Source organism: Piliocolobus tephrosceles, chromosome 8, assembly GCF_002776525.5.
Source record: "Piliocolobus tephrosceles isolate RC106 chromosome 8, ASM277652v3, whole genome shotgun sequence".
NCBI classification, from domain to species: Eukaryota; Metazoa; Chordata; class Mammalia; order Primates; family Cercopithecidae; genus Piliocolobus; species Piliocolobus tephrosceles.
The window spans coordinates 23,758,439-23,780,469 of record NC_045441.1 but is presented as its reverse complement, the minus strand read 5'-3'; the positions used below and the strand labels follow the sequence as shown (position 1 = coordinate 23,780,469).

At 38.9% G+C, this 22,031-nt stretch overlaps 1 protein-coding gene across 5 annotated transcripts in view; it reads right to left on the bottom strand.

Annotated features, from left to right (window-relative positions):
- NPSR1 (neuropeptide S receptor 1) overlaps positions 1 to 22,031 on the bottom strand; it is a 239,782-nt gene that overhangs the window by 94,866 nt on the left and 122,885 nt on the right. The gene's annotated exons all lie outside the window — the stretch shown is intronic.

The following is a 22,031-nucleotide window of genomic DNA, read 5'->3' as shown; positions in this document are numbered from 1 at the left end:
ACCTCTTGTTTCTCCTTACACCCAGTCTCAGTCCCCCTGCTCCCAGGTTTCTTTGTTTTCTTCCCCTTTCCACTTTCAACATCTGCCCTTGGAAAACAGCAAGTGTATCATCTGTCAACTTAATTCATGTACTTGGTTGAATTACAGAGGAACTAAAGCCAAGGTCAGGACATTTGTCCTCTTGTGGGCAGGTCATCTGTACTCAATTCTATAGTTACAGATTGTACAAACTGTGTAGATGTTTATAGCAGAAATGGCAAAATAGGCTATATGTCTAAATCTGCCCCTCACCCCTCCATGACAGACATCACTAATTTATCATATAATTTGGAATCTTTCTCAAAAGAGTGCTGCAGGCAAGATTGCAGAATAGAAGACTCCAATGATCATTCCCTCTTCCACCCTCAGCAAGGACACCAATTTAGCAACCATCTACACACACAAAAAAGTAGCTTTGTAAGAACCAAAAATCAGGTGATCACTCATAGTGCTTGGTTTTAACTTCATATTGCTGAAAGAGGCACTGAAGAAGTAGAAAATAAACAATTTTAAATCTCTGATGCCACCCCTCTCCCAATCCCCAGCAATGGCAGCAGGGTGTAGAGAGCTTTCCTAGGTGCTAGAGGAGGAAAGCACAGCAATTGTGAGGCACTGAACTTAGTGCTGTCCTATTACAGCACAAAAGAAAACAGGACCAAACTCAGCTGATGCCCCCGCATGGAGGGAGCATTTATATCAGCTCTAGCCAAAAGGAAATCACCAATCCTAGTGGTCAGAACCTGAGTTCCTACAAGTCTTACCACTGCAAGCTCAAGTGCTCTGGGGCTCTAAATACACTGGAAAGTCAGTCTAGACCACAAGGAGTACAACTTTCAAGCAAGTTCTAGTGCTGAACTGAGCCCAGAGCACAGTCACAACAGGAGAGGGCACGGGTCAGCTCTGAGAGGCCCCTTTCCAGGCCCTAGCTCCTGGATGGCATTTCTAGACATGCCCTAGGCCAGAAGGGAAACTACTGTCCTGAAGGGAAGGACATAGTCCTGGTAGCATTCATCACCTGCCAGCTAAAGAGTCCTTGGGCTCAGAATAACCATCAGGAACACCCAGGTACATTGAAGACTTTGAGTGAGACTCTGAGACTTGCCAGTCAAAAGTCATCAAGTGGCTCAATGGATTTAAAAAAAAAGGATCCAATGATCTGTTGCTTACAAGAAACACACTTCACCATAAAGACAAGACACATATAGGTGGAAAATAAAGGGATGGGAAAAGATATTCCATGTCAATGGAAACCACAGAGGAGCAGGGCTAGCTATACCTATATCATGCAAATTAGATTTCAAGACAAAAACTATAGGAAGAGATAAAGAAGGTTACTATATAGTGATAAAGGGGTCAAATCAGCAAGAGGATTTAACAATTGTAAATATATATGCACCCAACACTGGAGCACCCAGACATATAAATTAAATATTGTTAGAGCTAAAGAGAGAGAGAGACCCCAATACAATAATAGCTGGAGACTTCAACATCACAATTTCACCATTGGACAGATCTACTGGACAGAAAATTGGTAAAGAAATATGAGAGTTAATCTGCACTATATAGTTATGTACAGAACATTTCATCCAACAGCTGCAGAATACACATTCTTTTCCTCAGCACAGGTTCATTCTTGAGAGCAGACTATATGTTAAATCACTAAAAAGCCTGAAAACATTAAAACAAAATAAAAATAATATGAAGCATCATCTCTGACCATAATGGAATAAAACTAGAAATCAATAACAAGAGGAATTTTGGAAACTATACAAATACATGGAAATCAAACCATATGCTCCTGGATGACTAGTGGATCAATGAAGACGTTAAGAAGAAAATTTTAAAATTTCTTGAAACAAATGATAATAGAAACACAACATGCCAAAATCTATGGGATACAGCAAGAGCACAAAGAGGGAATTTTATAGCTATCAGTGCCTACATTGAAAAAGAAGATAAACTTTAAATAATAAACCTAATGATGCATCTTAAAGAATTAGAAAAGAAAGAGCAAAACAAACTCAAAATTAGTAGAAGAAAATAAATAAGTATCCGAGCAGAAATAAATGAAATTGAAATGAAGAAAACAATACAAAATATCAATGAAACAAAAAGTTGGATTTTTGAAATGTCATGCAAAATCAACAAACCTTTAGCCAGACTAATTAAAAAGAAAGAAGACTCAAACAAATAAAATTAGAGATAATAAAGGAGACATTGCAACTGATAGCAGAAATTCAAAGGATCATTAGTAGCCTCTTTGAGCAACTATATGCCAATAAATTGGAAAATATAGAAGAAAGGAACAAATTCCTGGATGCATACAATGTACCAAGATAAAACTATAACCAATAACAAATAATAAGATCTTTTTTTTTTCCTTTTGGAGACAGAGTCTTGTTCTGTTGCCCAAGCTGGAGTTCAGTGGTGTGATCTTGGCTCACTGCAAGCTCCGCCTCCCAGGTTCATGCCATTCTCCTGCCTCAGCCTCCTGAGTAGCTGGGACTACAGGTGCCCACCACCATGCCCAGCTAATTTTTTTATTTGTATTTTTAGTAGAGATAGGGTTTCACCATGTTAGCCAGGATGGTCTCGATCTCCTGACCTTGTGATCCGCCTGCTTCAGCCTCCCAAAGTGCTGGGATTACAGATGTGAGCCACCATGCCCGCCCAGAAATAACAATATCTTATAATAAAATGTCTTCCAATAAAGAAAAGATCAGGAACTGATGATGACTCTGCTGAATTATACCAAACATTTAATGAAGAACTAATACTAATCTTACTCAAACTATTCTGAAAAATAGAGGAGGAGGGAATACTTCCAAATTCATTCTACAAAGCCAATATTATCCTGATACCAAAACCAGACAGAGACACATTCAAAAAAATCAGAGTTTGTATTCACATGAAACAGACAATAATGTTCATTTTCTGCTTTGCCCAGGGCTATGTTACCTCTTCAAGCATTTGTCATAATAAGGTCTGAAGAGACATGGACCATCTGAACATTCTGTAGAATATCACATTGATCCATTTACATCAAAGACGTCATTAAGAGTCAACAAGAGGTGTCTAATACATTAGAGGCCTTGGTAGGACACACACACTCTGGAGGGTGGGAGATAAACCCTCTGAAAATTCAGGAACATACCACATTGGTAAAGTTTTTAGTGGTTCAGTAGTGAAAGGCTGCTAGAACACCACTGCGACCACTGGATTTTCAAGTAAAAGTTAAATTGCTGTATCTTACATTCTCAATCTCAATAAATCGAGCAAGATACTTGGTAGGCCTGTGTTTTGGAGGCAACACATTTCACATCTAGGAATATTTTTCCATCTCATATACTGAACTACATAGAAGTCCTACAGCTTTGAGTGGGCCTGGAGCAAGAAAGGGCTCTGCAGCATGTAGGACTGCAGTATAAGCAACCCTACTACTTGGGGCATATGATCTGGCTGACCCTATGGTGCTGAATATGTTAGTGGGGAAAGATACAATTTGGAGTTGATGTATGCCCAAGTGAAAGAATTAGAATGCAGGCCCCTAGAGCTCTGAAGCAATGCCATCCATTTTCGGTATGAAGTTATACACCTTTTGAGAAGCTGTTCCTAGAATGTTGCTGAGCCTTGGTCAAGATGGAGTGGTTGATAATGGGGCACCAAATGTATTTGGAACGGACCATTATGAGCTAGATTATTGCCAATGCACTAAGTCATACACTCAGATGTGTTCCACAGCCTTCCACTGGAAAATGGAAATGGCACATCTGGGATCAAACCCATATGGGACTAGATTGGCATGAGGAGGCTGCATGAGCAAGTAGCACAGATGCCTCCATGTCACCCACCAGGGTTGTACTAGTACCCTTGTACAGCTCACACTTATGGCTATATGGGTGTTCTCTATGACTAGCTGAAAGGGAGGTAAAAGGCCAGTTCTGGTTGACAATGAGTTAGTTCACTATGTAGCTGTAAAGCAAAAATAGATGGTCACTGAAGTAGAGATGCATTATAAGGTAGCCTTGGAAGACAGTGGAGAAGGAAGGCCTTCCCAATGAACGAAGCTTCAAGCAATGACTATTGTTATCTATTTTGAGTGGAAGAAAAATTGGCCTAAGGTGTGAATATATGTATAGGTTTCTGCACAGTAGCCAATAGTCTAGCTGTGTGGACAGGGACCTGAATGAAAGGGACTTGGAGATTGGAAACAAGAGTCTGAGACAGAGGCATATGGTTGGGACTATGGGAGTGGACACAATGTATGAAGATTTTTGTGTCGTGCATTTAACACTAATTGGAAAGCATCAAGTACACAAGAAGCACTGAAAAAAACAAATAGACAAGGTAACTTGCCCAGTTGACATTATCCAGGCTTTGCCATTGGGTTAAGTACTGGCACGATGGGCACATGAATAGAGTGGCCACAGTGGCAGAGAGCAAGACGACTCATTAGCCAATACAATGGACTACCAATTTTCCTAGAAAATCTAGCTACTGCTGATTTTGAACATCCAACTTGCTAACAAGAGAGACCAATAAGGAGCCCTCAATAGGTTACTGGGTCTTCAGAAGATTGGTTGATTTGTGGCAAGTTGACTACAATGGGTCCCCTCTGTCCAGCAGCAGCCAGCTGTCCATCCTTCCAATGATGCACTTATTCTGGGTATAAGCTTTCCTTTCCTGATCTCTGAGTCATAGTCAACACAACTAACTATTATCTGGGGGTTTTTAGATTACCGAACAAGAATGGAAATCCACACCACATAGTATCTGATCGGGGGACCCACTTAATAGTGAAGGGGGTGTAGGATTGGCTCATGATCCTAGAACTTACTGTTTGTATTACATACTACACCAAACAGAAGTAGCTGTACTTTTAGAGCCCTAGAATTAACTACTAAAGGAACATATGAAGTGCCAGCTGAAAGGTAATGCTCTGAAAGGTTAGGGTCCCATCCTTTACAGTGCAGCATATGTGTTAAATCAGAGCCCACTTCATGGTGTTGGGTCCCTAACACATAGGTCTTAGAATCAAGGGGTAGAGGAAGAAATGGCCTCAGTTAACATCACTCCCATTGACCCACTGAACGGCTTTGCGCTTCTTCATCTGCACTTCTGTGCTCTTCAAGTTGGAGGTCCTGGTCACCAAAGGAAGTGTACTTCTGCCAGGGAACGTAGCAAAGGTCCCATTGAACTAAAAGCTATGGCTTCCACCAGGGCACTTTGGACTCTTTGTGTCTAGGGACTAGCAGACAAGAAGAGGAGTCACCATCTTGCAAGAGTGATTGGTAGTGACTAGCAGATGGAGGTAGAGCTGTGTTTACACAATGAGAAAGGCAGGCATATGGGGAGAACACAGTCAATTTACTTGTAATTGTCAAGTTGTGATTGATGGCAGACAATTAGTGGATGGGGCCAGGGATGTTAAGCATCTTCAGCAGGCCCTCAGCACAGGGTTGTTCAGATTATTTGTGCTCTAGGGTGTCCTGCCCCTGCTGTTGTGGAAGGGTGAATGGGAACTGAAATTGAGTCTTCATTATTGTCATGCAGACATACATCCTGGTTACACAAAGACAAAGCAAGTATTGATTCTTTTCTGTACCACCCATGGCTATACCCTAGTATTAAATTATTCAGCTCAGAATTCCAATCATGCCTCTGTTGAGAAACACCATTAGGCTTTATGAGAGATTTGTTGTTTCTGTGCAATTCTAGTCAGACAGAAAACTGGACAGAACTCTGCTCAGAAATAGGGTATGCACTTGGCTGGGTTCAGGCTCTTAGAAAATCAAACAGCTGAACAACAAAAGAAACTGCAACTTTGGGGATTAATCTAGGATACTCATAATTTCATTTCCAATAGTTTATTTTTATTGCTTTGTTTCTGCTAAAGAGCAATAGTAAAAATGGAAAGTCACACTGTCATTTGGTTAATTGCTTTTTGAATATTGGAAAATGAGGTTTATTAACATTAGAACAGAAGGAGCTCAGGGTATGGCATGCAGCAAGTGCTGAGCACATGCTTGAATGAATTGCCATTGTGGTTTGAAAAGGCTTTAAGAAAAACAAAGCAAAAGAAAACTTTTTATTTTGAAATAATTAGAGACTCACAAGAAGTTACAATAAACAATACAGAAGGTTTCATGTGCCTACCATACAGCATCCCTTAATGGTGACATCTTATATAACTCTAGGTTGACTTCATGGTTTAAAAGAGAATTACTACCTTTAGCCTGTCTTCTCTAGAACACACAACATGATGGTGAGGGGTTATTAAGCAGTTATTATATCCTTTGCAAGGCTCTAAGTAGTTAGAATCATTAACTTACTTAATCTCACAACAAACTGAGATAAAATCACCATTGTATAGATGAACAAAATAAGAGAGGTTAGAACATTTTAAGATTTCAGAGAAAGTTAGAGGTGAAGCTAGGCTTTAACCCATACTATAGAAGTCAGTGTTTGACTGCCTTCAATACTACCTTTTATTGTTTTCATTTATTTCTTTTTAGATTGATATTGTGTCTTTTCTCCTTTATTCCATAATGTGCAGACATGAGTCCCTGTCTTCTTCTCGTCCCCTCATTCTCTACTTTGGTTGCCCTTTTTCTCTTTTGGGCCCTTCTATTTATGGGGCTATTCCACCCACAGAGGTTGCTTTTACTCCTTTAGAAAACTGGTGAGATAAATCTCCCCTTTGCGCATCTTTTTTTATGGGGAAGTGGGACAGGGTATTGCTGTCACTCAGGCTGGAATGCAGCGGTGTGATCATGGCTTACTGCAGCCTCAACCTCCCAGGATCAAGTGATGCTCTTGCCTCAGCCTCCTGAGTAGTTGGGAACAGTACATGACACCACACTTAGCTAACTTTTACTTTTTAAAAATTTCCATAGAGACAGGATCTCACTATGTTGCCCAGGCTGGTCTTGAACTCCCTGGCTCAAGTGATCCACTCACCTCAACCTCTCCAAGTGCAGGGATACAGGTGTGAGCCATGGCATCTCACCCTTTCTGCAGCTTCACTGTTAATAGAGTAAAGTCTGAGTCCCACAGCTTAGAATAAAAGCCTTCCACGATTTGGCCTTGCACGCCGCTAGTTTGAATGTGTGCCCAAGAATTCATGTGTTGGAAACTTAATTCCCAATGTGACAGTGGGGCCTAATGGGAAGCATTTAGGTTGAGCCCTCATGAATAGATTAATGCCATTATAAAAAGTGAATGGGCTCATCCTCTTTCTCTCTTTGGCCTTCTGCCACGTGAGGATCTAGGCAGCATGCGAGGCACCGTCTTGGAAGAAGACAGTGACCTCACCAGACACTGAACTTTCTGGCACCTGGACCTTAGACTTCCCAGCCTCCAGAACTGTGTCCTAATAAATTTCTGTTTATAAATTATACAGTCTGTGGCATTCCATCATAGCAGCACAAAACAAACTAAGACAACTACCTCTTGTCAGGTCCCCATGTGGCATTTCAATGTTGAACACCATATTGATCATACGTTTGTGCTTCTAGATAGGCCTTCCCTCTGCTTGGAATAGCCTCCCTCCATTTTCCAGCCTATTGAATTCCTGTTTTTCTTTCAACACCTAGCTAATATGTCCCATGCTCCAGAAACTTTCCTTGACTGTTCACGTGGTATAGTTCACCATACAAGGTTATGGACCCTCCCAGTCTTTCACCTGTCTGTATTTGCTTTTTATTTTTCTATAGTTAACAACAAAAAACATTGGCAAGCACATGGGATCTATAATCCAAAGTGTCAAAAGCTTGGAGAGGAAAAATCCTATGACTGTTCTAAGCTATAAGAAAAGTCCTTACTGAGAAGGTCAGACATGAGCAGTCAAGAGCTGTGGGTTGTGATTGATCAAATAAGAATGTCATGAAGGTTTTCTTGGCACAAATGGACTGGATGAATGAACGGAATGGACTTGGGAGTTACTTGGATATTCTCTTTTGGCTTACTGATTCCTTAATTTTGAAAAACGGAAAGATTATTTTGTTTCTCTAGGCCTTAAGTGGTTATGTAAATAACAATAATCTAGTCTGTTAGAATCTATTTTTCCCCTGGAGCTCAATCTTAAATAAGCCTATTTCTGCAATTAGACTATCAGTGGAACTCTGCCACCGTATTTGTTAGTTGCTATTAAGCAAATGATGTTCAATGCTGATCAGTAAAAAGCTATTTAGTTACTTAAGTAATTGAGTACATTGCAAATAAACTGCTCCTAAATGATAATTAACAAGACCTTGGGAACAAAGGGTACACTTTAAAGGCTTAATCACCTCCCTGTATTACACTTGCTTTTCAAAATTTGTCCTGTGAAAGATCTTAGGAAATTGTAATACTCAGAAAAGCCAAAGTAGACTCACAACAGGCTTTATTGTCCTTTGAGGGTTTCTTGTAAACATGAATGGGGTTCCCAGTTGGAGTACAAATGCAGGTGGACAGGGAAGAAGTCAAGAACGAGGCAATAGCTGAACTTTTCAGTGAGGATTGGAATGCAGGTGAGAAAGGAATGCAGAATATTGATTTTAGGCACAGATGACAGCATGAACAAAGTTATGGAGATGAGAAACTACTTGGCTTGTGTATATTAAACGTCGGTTTGTTGTTGCTGAAGCCTAAATGGGAGCTAGAAAGTTGCAAGATTGTGTCTGCAGAAACAAGAAGAATCCAGACTTTTAGGGTCTCACATGCCAATTAAAAGAGGTTGTATTTTTTTTTTTATACTGTGAGAGTTGTTGAATGTTTATGTCTTCACACATGTACTATAAATAGATTTCTTTAGTTACTGCAGGGAGGATCAATTTGTTAGGTCCAATACAGGAATTACCATTTAATTAGGAAACTATGCAGAAGTTCAAGGAAGAAATGTAGGTTAAATAACTGTAAGAATGTGGAGAGCATGTACATTGTAAAGCCTAGGTCAACATGAAAAGAAACAGAAAAAGAGGCATAGTTAATAAGCCAATAGTGGAGACAAAATGAAATCATAAAAAGCTCAAGTAATCCAGGCTGAAATAGAATGAAAAAAGGAAGAAAAATATAGATGGAACAAATAAAAGCAACAAACTAGTGGTAGATTTCAATCCAAACACATCAATAATAACATTACATGTAAATTGCCTGAAACATCAATTAAAATCCAAACTCATTAACTTTTCATATTAATGATCCTATCCTCCTCTCTCCTCAGACTCACTTGATGGCGCCACTATCTGCTAGGGACACCCAAACCAGGAACCCATGATACACAGTGGACTCTTCCCTCTACCTCACATTCAGAACCTCTCAATACTCAGTCACCAAATCCTCCTTATTTTACCTTGTTAAGTAGATCTCAAAATTGAATCCTCTCTGTGTTCTTACTATTATTTGGCATACTGTAGGTACTGATGATTTCTTTCTTGAACTTCTGCAGTCTCCTAACTAACCTAAATGGTAATTCCAGTGCTGGGCCTGCCAAACTGATCTTCCCTGCAGCAAGTAAAGACTGAGTACTAGATGTTTTATATAATATTATACAAATTCTTACATATTATGAAGACTTAGACATTCAAATTCCTCATAAACGTTGTGCTATTGCTATCAGACGTTTACATTTTACATGGGTTATAAATCTCACTGCTACAATTTTGCTTCAAGTAGTCAATTACGTTTTAGAGTCACTTAAAATTAAGAAAAATGTGTTTTTTAATATTAATCTTTATTTTTACTATTTTCAGAGTTCTTCATATCTCTGTGTAGATAAAATTTCTGGTCTGGTTTCACATTCCTTCTGTCAGAAGAACTTTCTTTAATGTTTCTTGAAGTATAGGTCTGCTGGTAAGGAATTCTCCCATTACAAAAATTTTGAGTAGTCTTTGTTTTATCTTAATTTTAAACAGGTATTTTTGCTAGATATAGAATTCTGGGTGATAGTTTTCCCCCTAGCTGGCTTTGAAGATATGTTTTATCTTCTGACTTTAATTACTTCAGACAAGAAGTCACCTATAGTTCTCGTCTTTACCTCTTTATAGTAAGTTAATTTTTTAAATGACAGAATAGTTGTACATATTCATGGGGCTACATGGTGATGTCTCACTACATATAGTTATCAGATCAGAGTAACTGGCATATCTATCATCCATAGCATTTATACTTTTTTTGTGTTAGGATCATTCAATATTGTTTTAGTTATTTGAAACTATATATTATTATTAACTATGGTAATCCTATAGTAATATGGAACACTAGAACTTATTCTAGTTCTATCTAGCTGTAATTTTGTATTTTTAAACAATTTCTCTGATTTAATGTGTTCACATATTTTTCCACTGGCTTCCTTCAATTTCCTCTTTACCTTTATTTGCTACTTTGAGTAGGTTATATCTAGCTTTTTAAAATTTATTCTGCTTCAGGTTATTTAAGAATTTTGGATCTATAGTTTGATGCTTTCATTATTTTTGGAGAATTCTGACTATTATTCAGAGATTTCTTTTGCCCATTCTCTCTTCTCCTTCTGTAACTTCAATCACATATATTTTAGACTATTTGATATTGTCCCACCGTTCTTAAATACTTTGTTCTCCCCTTCCACTTTCTTTGTTCTTTTCTTATTGATTTTCACTTTGGGCAGTTTTTATTGATCTATCTTCAAATTACCTAATTCTTCCTCTGGCTATGTAAAGTCTATGATTCCTATAATTAAATCTGTGAATTACTATTGTGATTTATTTCCCTCACACACTTCTACTTGAACCTTGCTTACAGTTTTTATCTTTCTGTGAAATCACTCAACTGTTCATCTCTATTATCCACTTTTTTCCCCTGGAAATTTTAACCTATTAATAATGGTTATTTAGTAGGGAGAATTTTTTTAAGTATTTATTTTGAAGTCATTTAAAACCCATACTACAGTTGCAAAAATAAGACAGAAGTTTCCCATGTACACTTTACCTGGTCAATATCAGTATAATGATGAAAACCAAGAAATTGATATTGGCATAATACTGTTAACTAAACTATAGAATTGTTTGGACATCACCAGTTTTTACAAGCATTTTATATATCAATGAAATTTAATCTCAAATACATATAAGGTCATGTCACTAACACCACAGTCGGGATGGAGAACTGTTCTACAACTATCAAGATATTCCCTTGTGTTATCCCTTTATAGCCACACTCCCTACCCACCCATTTCCTAGCAAATACTAATCTGTTCTTTATCATTATAGTATTGGCGATTTTAAGAATCTTACATAAATGGAATTTCAAAATATGCAACCTTTAAAAATTAGCTTTAAAAATTCATCATAATGCCTTTGAAATTCTCCTGAGGTGTTTGTATCATTTGCTTGTTCTTTCTTATTGCCAAATAGTTTTAAATTGTATAAATGTATCACAATATGTTTATTCACTCACCGAAATACATTTGTGTTGTTTTCAAACGTGGCTGATACAAACACGGTTGATACAAACATTCATGTACAGGTTTTTGTGTGAACATAAGTTTTCATTTCCCTAGGGCGAATACTCAGGAGTGGAATTGTTGGGCCACAGAGTAAGTAAATATATGTTTACCTTCATAAAAAACTGCCCGGCAGTTTTCCAGTGTTGCTGCACCACTGTGTACTCCCACCAGCAATGTATGAGAGAAACTGTGGTTCCACATACTTGCTAGCACTCAGGACTGTCAGTGTGTTTTCTTTTAGTTGTTCCACTAGGTATGTAGTGATATTTCTTTTCTTTTCTTTTCTTTTTTTTTTTTTGAGATGGAGTCTCGCTCTGTCACCCAGGCTGGAGTGCTGTGGCCGGATCTCAGCTCACTGCAAGCTCTGCCTCCCAGGTTCACGCCATTCTCCTGCCTCAGCCTCCCGAGTAGCTGGGACTACAGGCGCCGCCACGTCGCCCGGCTAGTTTTTTGTAGTTTTTAGTAGAGACGGGGTTTGACCGTGTTAGCCAGGACGGTCTCGATCTCCTGACCTCGTGATCCGCCCGTCTCGGCCTCCCAATGTAGTGATATTTCATCATGGCTTTATTTTGCATTTCTCTAATGACTAATCAGGTTGAACATCTTGTTTTTCTCAATTTGTTCATTTTTCTTTTCTTTAGAAATGATTTCAACTTTAATTTAGATTCGGGGGTACGTGTGCAGGCTTGTTACATGGGTATATTGTGTGATGCTGAGATTTGGGGTACGATGGATCCCATTACACAGGTACTGAGCAGTGCCCAGTAGCTAGTTTTGCATCCCTTTCTCTAGTCCTTCTTTTTCCCCTCTATTGTTGCTATTGTTGTCCCCTCTTTATGTCCATGTGTATCCAAGATTTAGCTCCCACTTACAAGTGAGAACATACAGCATTTGGTTTTCTGTTTCTGCATTAATTCACTTAGGATAATGGCCTCCAGATGCACCCATGTTGCTGTAAAGAACATGATTTTATTCTTTTTTATGACTGCATGGTATTCCATAGTGTATATGTACTACATTTTTTTAAAAAATCCAATCCATTGATTGGCATTTAGGTTGATTCCATGTCTTTGCTATTGTGAATATACATAGAGCTATGATGAACATATGAGTGCATGTGTCCTTTTGGGAGAACAGTTTGCTTTTGTTTGGGTATATAGCTAGTAATGGGATTGGTAAGTCAAATGGCAGTTAAGTTTTTTGAGAACTCTCCAAACTGCTTTCAACAGTGGATGAACTAATTTACATTTCCATTAATAGTGTATAAGCTCTTGAACATTTTTTAAAGTGCTTCTTTGCCATCCATATATCTTCTTTCATGAAGTATTTTAATGTATTTTTCCTATTCATTGTAATTATTTTATTTAAAGTCCCTGACTAATAGCTCCAACATTGGAGTCATGTCTCTGTTTGGTTCTGTTGATTGCTTTGGCTGTTAACAGTGGGCTGCATCTTTTTGAGTCTCATACATTTTGATTAAATGGCAAACATTTTGTGTAGAAGATCATCAGATATTAAGATACATACTATTTATTTATGGAAATGGGCATACTTCTTTAAGGTTGTTAGAGTGGAGTGTTAAATCAATCTACTTAGGATCGAGTTTTGTTGTTAGTAGGGTCTTCCTCAGCCTCCTATGGGCTTCAAATTTTTCTTTGGATTTTCTATTAGCATAGTAGCTGAGGTGCTAAAGGGTTTTAATGGCCCACTTTCTGCTTTCAGCTGCACCTGTTTTGCTGTAATACTGCTACTGCTTGTTACCCAATGCTTGCTACTGGTAGTTTTAGGGCTTCTCTTTTGTCCCAGTTCAGCCACAGACCCATATAGGCGTGTGTGCCTGGGCCATAGGGGTGGGACATTCTCAGTGTTCCAATTCCTCCTCCCCATGAAAATCAAACTCCTGCCTTGTATCTGTGGTGGGTGTTACATATGAGAGAGTTTCATGCCCTTCTCTAGAAGCAGGAGATTTCCAGTGGTATTGGTGTTACCATTTCTGGCCTCTGTCTCTAAGGGATGGGGTTTTCTCAGTCATTTATCTGCCTTCATTAGTGCTCTGGTGGGGCAACAGTGTTTGGTCCCACACTGGCTTAAGGTTTTTGTTTGGGGAAGTGTCTAGGAAGAAGAGGGGTATTTCATACCTTTCCTGTAGGCACGGTCTAAACTCTCCTGCACACTTACGTATAGTCTCTGTAACAACTCCTCAAATCTGCCATTGTAGAGTGGAAGCAGCCATAGAAAATTCTGTAACTGGATGGGTCTGGCTGTGGTCCAATAAAACTTTATTTATAAAAATAAGCTGCCGGATGGATTTGGCTTGCAGGATTGAGTTTGCAGACCCCTGGTCTAGAGAATGAATTCCAAATGTCCTACTGTGACTTTCCTTCTTCTCAAGTCTGATATTTTCTCATTCTATTTTAAATTCATACTTTAAGAGAAACCCTTTCAACCAGCACATTAATAATAGCAGCTGGTTAACTGATTAAAACATTGGTTAAAGAAATAAAGCATACATACGAATCTACCCTAAAACATTTTAATAAAAACATAAACATGCATTTGTCATTTCTTTAATGTAGAGCCACGACTTTGATTTGATTTGATTCTTTTTTGCATAAAAAACACCCATAATTTATCTTGTATAATTTCCAGTTTGGGTTTCTTTAGATTGGGGTAATCAGTTGACATACCAGCAAAGCAATCTAAGGCAGAATCTCATTGCAGAGATTTTTATAATGTTCCTTCATCTTTCATAGTTGCATCTCCTGAGCTTAGTTTTACTGCAGTTTACTGAAACAAAAGTCCAGTCATTCTAAAGGGAAAGCATCAACTGACAGATTTGTTACGTCTAATAATATCCTGCTAGTCATGGGAGTTTAGTTAGTCAGGGTGTTTGCAGAGAGAATGGAGAGCATTGAGTAATCAGTTGAGGCAGTGAAGAAGATGCGGTTGAGAGAGTTTCCTTGACCATACCCAGCTGTTCACTCTGCCATGCCATTTCTTTATGCTGCTCCGTTGGTTGGGAAGCTCTTTATACACCTCTGCCTGAAGAATATCCATTTCCTCAGGGTTTAATTCAAGGTTACCTCCTTTATAACACCTTTTCTGAGTGCTGAGATTGGCTTGGTTATTCCCACTTCTGTGTATCTTCCTACCCTACTATTATAGTACCTATAATACATTAACACATTCTTTTTTTTGTATTTCTTTCCTATTCCACTATACTATGGGATAACAGAGATTATTATTTTTAATTCAACTCTACCTCCTCAAGCCCTATAACTGTGATATTACATAATAACAGCTTGGTAAATGTCCTTTAAATGAAGTGTGCATTATTACTGCTGTTGCTTGATTGGCTGATTGTAGCATGGGTGATTTCATACAGCAGATGGAACCACATTAATCATCTTGTTCAATGAAGATTAAAATAATGATTACAGAATCAAGTTGTTGGAAGGAAGATTGTGATTGGAAATTTTGATCCCTAAGCAGATTTCTAAAAGAGCTCCCTGGATTTTAAGATCTCTGCTAGATTGTAAGCTTCTGATTGGCAGTGGCTGTGCCTTGCTCATGTTTATAATTTTATCTTTTTTCATACTGTCTGGCAAGATACTCAGTATTTGCTAGATAAAGGTAGAAATGTTGTCCAATTAAACGTATTTGCAAACTTCCTTAAAACACAAAGGTCACTAGCGTAGGATTCACCCCTTGTAAAGGGCAAGTTGAATCCCATGTCTTAGATTCCTGCTTGCTCTCAGTTGCTGTTCGTACCTTCCCCTGCAGAGCAGAGCCGTAGAATAATGAATACATAGCAAGCTGAGAAACTCTTTTTCTTGACATGACTCATACATGAACATTTGTCACACTGGATAAGGAGATATTGAATGCAAACACAATTCTTTATGAAGACATTGAAATTTCTGATAATATAAGATCCTTTTATCCTTAATTGTGGTATTACGGATGACCTCTGGCTTTCCTGGAGAGACACTGTGGGTAACAATATCAACTGAATCTCAAAGTATGCAATGCTTCCAGCTCAACTCAATGTCTCTAGTGTTGTTTTTAAAGTGAGAGGGTGTATATAATAATAGCTTGCTTGCTTTTGATTGCACAAGAGACTATTTTTGATATTGCTAAGGGTCCCTCTTCTACTTTTCTTTTTTAATCACTGAATGCTGAGGACACTCTAAATGGAACAAGTCTTGAAGAACTTGTGTGAAACTTTGTTTAATGATAGAACTGAATGGCCCAACCTAATGTTGGGTACTTAGCCAATTAAAATTATTTCTCCAAAAGTATATGTCTATGTTTTGGGCTCATTTTACAATAGTAATATGATTCTGGCACTGTACCCTTCACCAAGATGAAGTACCAGCTGAGCCTAATGGTCTAAACTGTCAACTCCCCGGCTCTTTATTAATCCTGGGGAAGTGGCTCGCACTTCAGTCATTACTGCTCAATTAGGTAAATGATCATCACATTTATTCTCATTAGAGCACTCTCTTCACAGAAAGCTTTGGTCCTGAGATTTTCAATTAGTCTTAACAAGTTACAAATGCCACTAGTGTCGCCCTTTCTCCGTTAGTCCCCCCAATCAAATAAAATCTTGTGTCTAATTAAGGAAACCCAAGTCCTCATAAAACTTACTCTCTTTGTCTCTGTTGTATTCAGAAACCAAGAAGCTCATGAAGTGAGGCCAACTGGCCTACCTGAGTTGTTGGTTATTGCTGGGCGAGGAAAAAGTCCTGCACTCAAAAGCATAAGCATCGGGTTCCGCAAGAACAAATGTTTTCTCGAAACAAGGCATTGAGCCTCTGTTATTTCTCCTCCTCACTCCGCTTAAGGGAACATTTCTTGAGGCATGGTAGCATGCAGTTATCATTGCACAAGATGTACATCATTGCACAGCAGGAGGCTCAAACTGACTCTGAGTGTAAGTGTAAGTCATAGACAACTTGATTTTTTCTTTTAAAGGGTGCTATTTTCCTAATAAAAATAATTCACAGAAATGATCTACAATGTTTAGAAATCCAACGGAAGAAGAGGAGAGTTCCATTTTCACTTACCCAAGACACAAGCTCTTCAAATGTCTTTTTCCCTTTGCCAAAGGAGAGCTAAGTGGTAGCAGGCTGAGCTGGAAGTGGTAAATTGTAACAAAAAATATTTGTTTCTCATCTCATTCTGCTGCAATCAGGTACAGGCTTGTACAGAGGGAAGTGAGGCAGACATAGAGATATGCTGCTCAGATCCCCCCTTCAGGAATGACCTTGCTGTCCAGCTGTGAGGAATATGGTTTGCTGACATCCTTCAGCTGTTAGATTCCTCAGTGTTTAGCTGGGATCACGCTATTCTTGGTACAACCTCTACCAATGACTAAGTTCCAGTAGAAAGGTCCAGTCATTTATACCCAACATGGAAATCCTAAAGGATTCCTGAGCTGGCAGAGACTGTCAGGTTAGTGTCAGGCTCTGACGGGTCCTCCGGCCCAATCTTACTTCTTCCCTTTGCTTTCACAGGTGTGACTTCTCCCCACATTTTTGTATACCTGATTCTGTTTCAGCATCTGCTTCCCAGAGAATGCAGTGTGAAGCAGGAGGTAAGGGAGGAAGGGGCCCAAGATAATTTCATTTTCTAGGGATGGTCTTTGTGGTTGCCTCTGTTGCATAATGTATGATCTTAGTAAAAATCCCATTTATTCAAAACTAAAGCCAGTGAGAAAGCTACTAGGATGCTAGAAATTACTATGTGATGATGACTGCTGAGTCTGTCTGCCAAGTAACCTACATGCCCAACCTTAGGCATCACACTGGCTCCTCTTAGAGGTCTGTAAGAGTCACTGATTCTTTGTAGAGATGTTATTGAGGACATTTTAGTGCTGTTTCATCAAAGTACTGAATAGAAAGCTCCACAGTATCCGTTTTCTTGATCAAGAACATCTTGCTGTGCATTTCCCTCAAGCTTGCAACAAATTATATTTTTGTAATTTGTTTTGCCATTAGTTTTAGCAGATAACTAGGAAGCACAAAATAAAACAATTGGTTGCAGTAACTTTGCAGTAACTCAAAGCCTAAATTTGATTTTTTTCCTCTGCAGTTATGATTTAATATTTTCCATGCCCTTTCTATTTCATTTTTTATTTTTCATTGTGTTGGATATGTTCTTACATTCATTGGCAGTACACAGCATGGCTACTGGAGCCTGACCGTGGGATTTTGAATGTTGGCTCTGCCACATGACAGCTCAGCTATCTTGGGCTTGCTGCTGACCACACTGAATCCCAGGTTCTTTGTAAAATTGTAATAATAAGAATGCCTGATTTACAGGGCTACTGTGAAGGTTAAATGAGATAGTGCATATAAAATGCTTGCCCTATAAAACCTGGGTACCTGTTGTTGGTGCTGAATAGGGGCAATAACTAGACAGAGAGCTGCAAGAAATGAGGATGAGAGGGTGAGTCTTAACATAAGTCCTAGGCTCCTTGCCAACTTGCTAGAACAATGTTTTCTGCAAAAATTGACACATAAGAGGTAGAGGCTTTGTTTAAACTAGATCTACAATGAACACTGGCTATCTTATTTGCTATAATGCATGCCAGCTAATCCAATATATTTGATTAACACACTTGATCAATCTAATATATTAGATTCCCTCTATGGAAACAGTGGTGATTGAATTAACTGATGGCCACTAAGGTGTAAAGAACTAAGCCAATCCTTGAGAGACAAGAACACAAGATAGATTAGTTCAGGGATTGGACCACTATTTTATTAACAGGATTGCTACTTATGGGGTAATTCTATGTTAGGATAGATGGTCCTGTGCAGGAAATTTGGCATGCCTGGACTGTGCTTACTAAATGCCAGAAGTAACCCCTGCTGCCCCAGTCTTGGTGATAACTCCAAATATCCTACCGTTTCCAAATGCCCCGGGACTGCCTCCTGTTAAGAACCATTGAGGTGTGGAAGGACATCTAGTGGTAGATTGGGAATATGACCCGGCGTCTCTAGGTCAGTTCCAGTTTATACCCGCCATGATTGTGCCTGTGGCCCTTTCTCTCAAATATGCCCTGGTTTACTTGGCTCATTGGAGATGGCTGATTCCAGGCTTGGGGCTGGGAAAAGGACCAGATAAGCCTGGAACATCATGTTGTTCTGGCAAGTGAGGACATCCCCCAAAATGCTGAGAAACATGTCAACAGGAACATGCACCAAATTGTAGGGCTCTTCCTGACCCCAGTCAGCAATCTAGGCATAAAAAGTAGTAACTATGGCAACCAATTATAACCCATGGAATAAAACAAGAACCTATGATATAAATTTAAAAATAGGAGAGAAGGGAAAGTTCTTCTTTAAAGTAGAGAGACTACTAATAAGTATAGAAGAAATAATGAAATTAGAAAAATCATCATTTGGAAACCTTTATAGCATTGATTCAGATAGGAATCTACACTGTGTGCTAAGTGTTTTGAGTGAAAGTTTAAGGAGTATCAGGATGGTTATATACTCTTAAAATACTTGTCTGTTGCAAAAGGAAAAACAGTATCTTTACAGTGCAGAAATCTGACAATAACATCACTAGTAATGGGACAAATTGATATACTGTGTCTGCTGATAATATATACTAAGAGGAACAAAGCATCATTCCTGGTGTATAACTCTCAAAAGCACATAACCTCAATCTATTCAGAAGGAAACATTACACAAACCCAAAGTGAGAGAAAATCCACAAAATATCTAACCTGTGCTATTTAAAAATGTTAATGTCATAAGATACAAAGACAGACCAAGGCACTGTTCTAAGTTAAAGAACACTAAAAGTACGTGGCGACTGAATACAATACATGATTCAGGGTTTTCTTGTGCTAAAAAGGATGTTCTTGGGATAATTGGTGACATTTAAAGCAGGTTTGCTGATTACATGGGGCATTTTTAGATGGACGGATAGGTAGATAGGTAGGTATTATAGATAGACTGATAGAGGAAATAGAGGAAATGATAAAGCAAATATGAAAAATATTAACATTTCAGGAATATGTGTACAGGGTACATGGGGGTATTTGTACTACTCTTAAAGATTTTCTGTAAACCTGAAATTATGTCAAAACAAGAAGCTAAAAATGAAAAATGTCCTGGTTAGGAAGACACATGATATGGTTGCTCAACCCATAGGGGAAGAGCTGGCAGAATATGATGGCTGTGACCTCTGCACAGTACTGAAGATATGGGCAACATGTTGCGCAAGGGCTGCTGTTATATTGAGAAGTGAGCTTTAGTATTGTTCAGTAAGTTTCTTCTCGTTCAGACCAGTATAGGCTTTCCTGGTAAGCTACTGTGCAATGTATGTGTTAATTATTAGCTCAGAGAGAGATTCAGCAAGTGAGCTTATATCTGTTCCCATGAAACATCACAAACTTGACACTCTCTGGGGAAGTCTAGGACTCAGAAATATAGATGCTAGTAAGAGCAAACAGACATAACAGATAACACATACAAAGTGCCTACCACATGCTAACCACTGCTGCAGGCACTTCCTATAGAATAACTAATTTAATCATCACCATAACCCTATAGGATAGATGATATTTTTGCAACCTCCATTTTACAGATGAGGAAACTGAAGCATAGACCTGGTGAATAACTCACCCAAGTGTTAGTATGGAGGGGAGCTGGGATTGAAACACCAGTTCGGGTCATTCCAGAGGATGATTCTCTGTTCGCCACTCTACTCTTCTGCTTCCTGAGGGGTCTGAGCAGTGAAAATCTTCTTTCCAGATTGTGCTTATAAAGCAGACGAGGTGTCTGGGATTAGACCACTAGGAGAGTCTGAGCTGTTGCACCCCATACTGGGGCAAAGTGAGTTGTTTGTGCTGAGTGGGGAATGGAGCCAAAGCTCAGAGGAGACATCAGAAGGTAGGAGCAGATATGCAGAGCAGACTAGCAGAACAGTTGCATGGCCGAAGAAAGCTGGAGGGTTGGGCTTAGGTTGGGTCACTAGATAGCAGAGTGAGAGGAAGCAATGCCCAGCCTAGTGGGTGGCTGATCAAGGCAGAAACTGGGGGCTCAGTGTAAGAACAGGCTGGGCTTCAGAGCCAGAACTCACATACAAAATACGTTGGATTTATTCCTTGGAAAGGCTGTGTGTTCCAGTGTGCCTGATAAGCCTTGGCCTCATCTTTCTGGTGGCACTCACCTTTCCCAAAAAGTAGCTAAGCCTCATCTTTGTCACTAAGGAAGTGGGGAACAAACACTGGCCGACACCTGCATCCCAGGCTGTGTGCTAGGTATTTAACATGTATTATCTTACTTAATGCAATGTTTTGAATAAGTGCACCTGAGTCAAACTGCCTACTGTGCACATATATATTAGGTTGGTACAAAAGTAATTGCTGTTTTTGCCACTAAAAGTAATGGCAATTACTTTTGCATCAACCTAATAAAAGGAGTGACAATTCAGAGTGTGCGTTCAACTTTCAGTTCAGTGAAATTTGGATTGTATATTGCAGCTTGATGCAATTATAATTAAATAGAATGATACAATTAGATAATTATTTACTCTAAATGCAATACAAATATAGTACACTCAAAACATCACAGGTATTAGAAAAAGCAGGCATGCTGTCATTGAACCAGCATGGCAACTTTTGCATACAACAGGAAGCATCAAACTCAATGAACTATGGAGGCCAGCTTAGGCACAATTATAGACATAATTTCTTAATCATCATAACTATCTGAAAAGGCAATCGTATAATTTCAGCCTTTTGTATTTATTACAGGATTTAATTCAGTAAAGCATATAAAGCATGTGGCTCAGTGCCAGCCACGAGGGAGGCCCCAAATGCCTGGCACCTGCTCTGCTCATTTTCTCAAGAGAGAAACGAAGCTTGGTGAATGTAAGTAGTATGTGGAAAGCCACAGAAATAACAAATGGTAGAGAGAGGATTTGAATTCAGGTCTCTAGACTTTGTCCTCTATTTTTGTGCACTTTCAAATTAAGAATAACTTTTATATGTTTTACTGGTTAAAACATATTTTTTTAAAAAAGAAATATATGCCCGGGCACATGAAAATTATATGCAATTCAAATATCTGTGCCATAAACGAAGTTTTATTTACACAGCCAGGCCTGTTTGTTCATGTGTTGTCCATGGCTGCTTTCATGTTACAATGCCAGAGTTGGGTAGTTGACACAGAGATCATAGGATCTGCAAAGCCTAAAATATTTAGTATCTGGGCTTTTACAGAGAAAGTTGGTTGACCCCTGCCCTAGACCTTAGGCCCCTGCTCTTTCCATTATTCTCAAGTGCTGGTGGATCCAGATCGGTTGTGACATTGCCAAATCTCCCGGCATTCTTGGGGAATTATTAAACTGCCATGTAGGTTGCACTAAGTGCTCCCTGCTGGCTTGGATAGAAGAGTTTTGAAGGTGCCAGATGGGAACAGATTCCTTTCTTTCACATTAACAAAAATCCAATCTTACTCTCTTTCATGTTCAAGAGCATTTGATTAATGAGGACATGAAGTGGGGG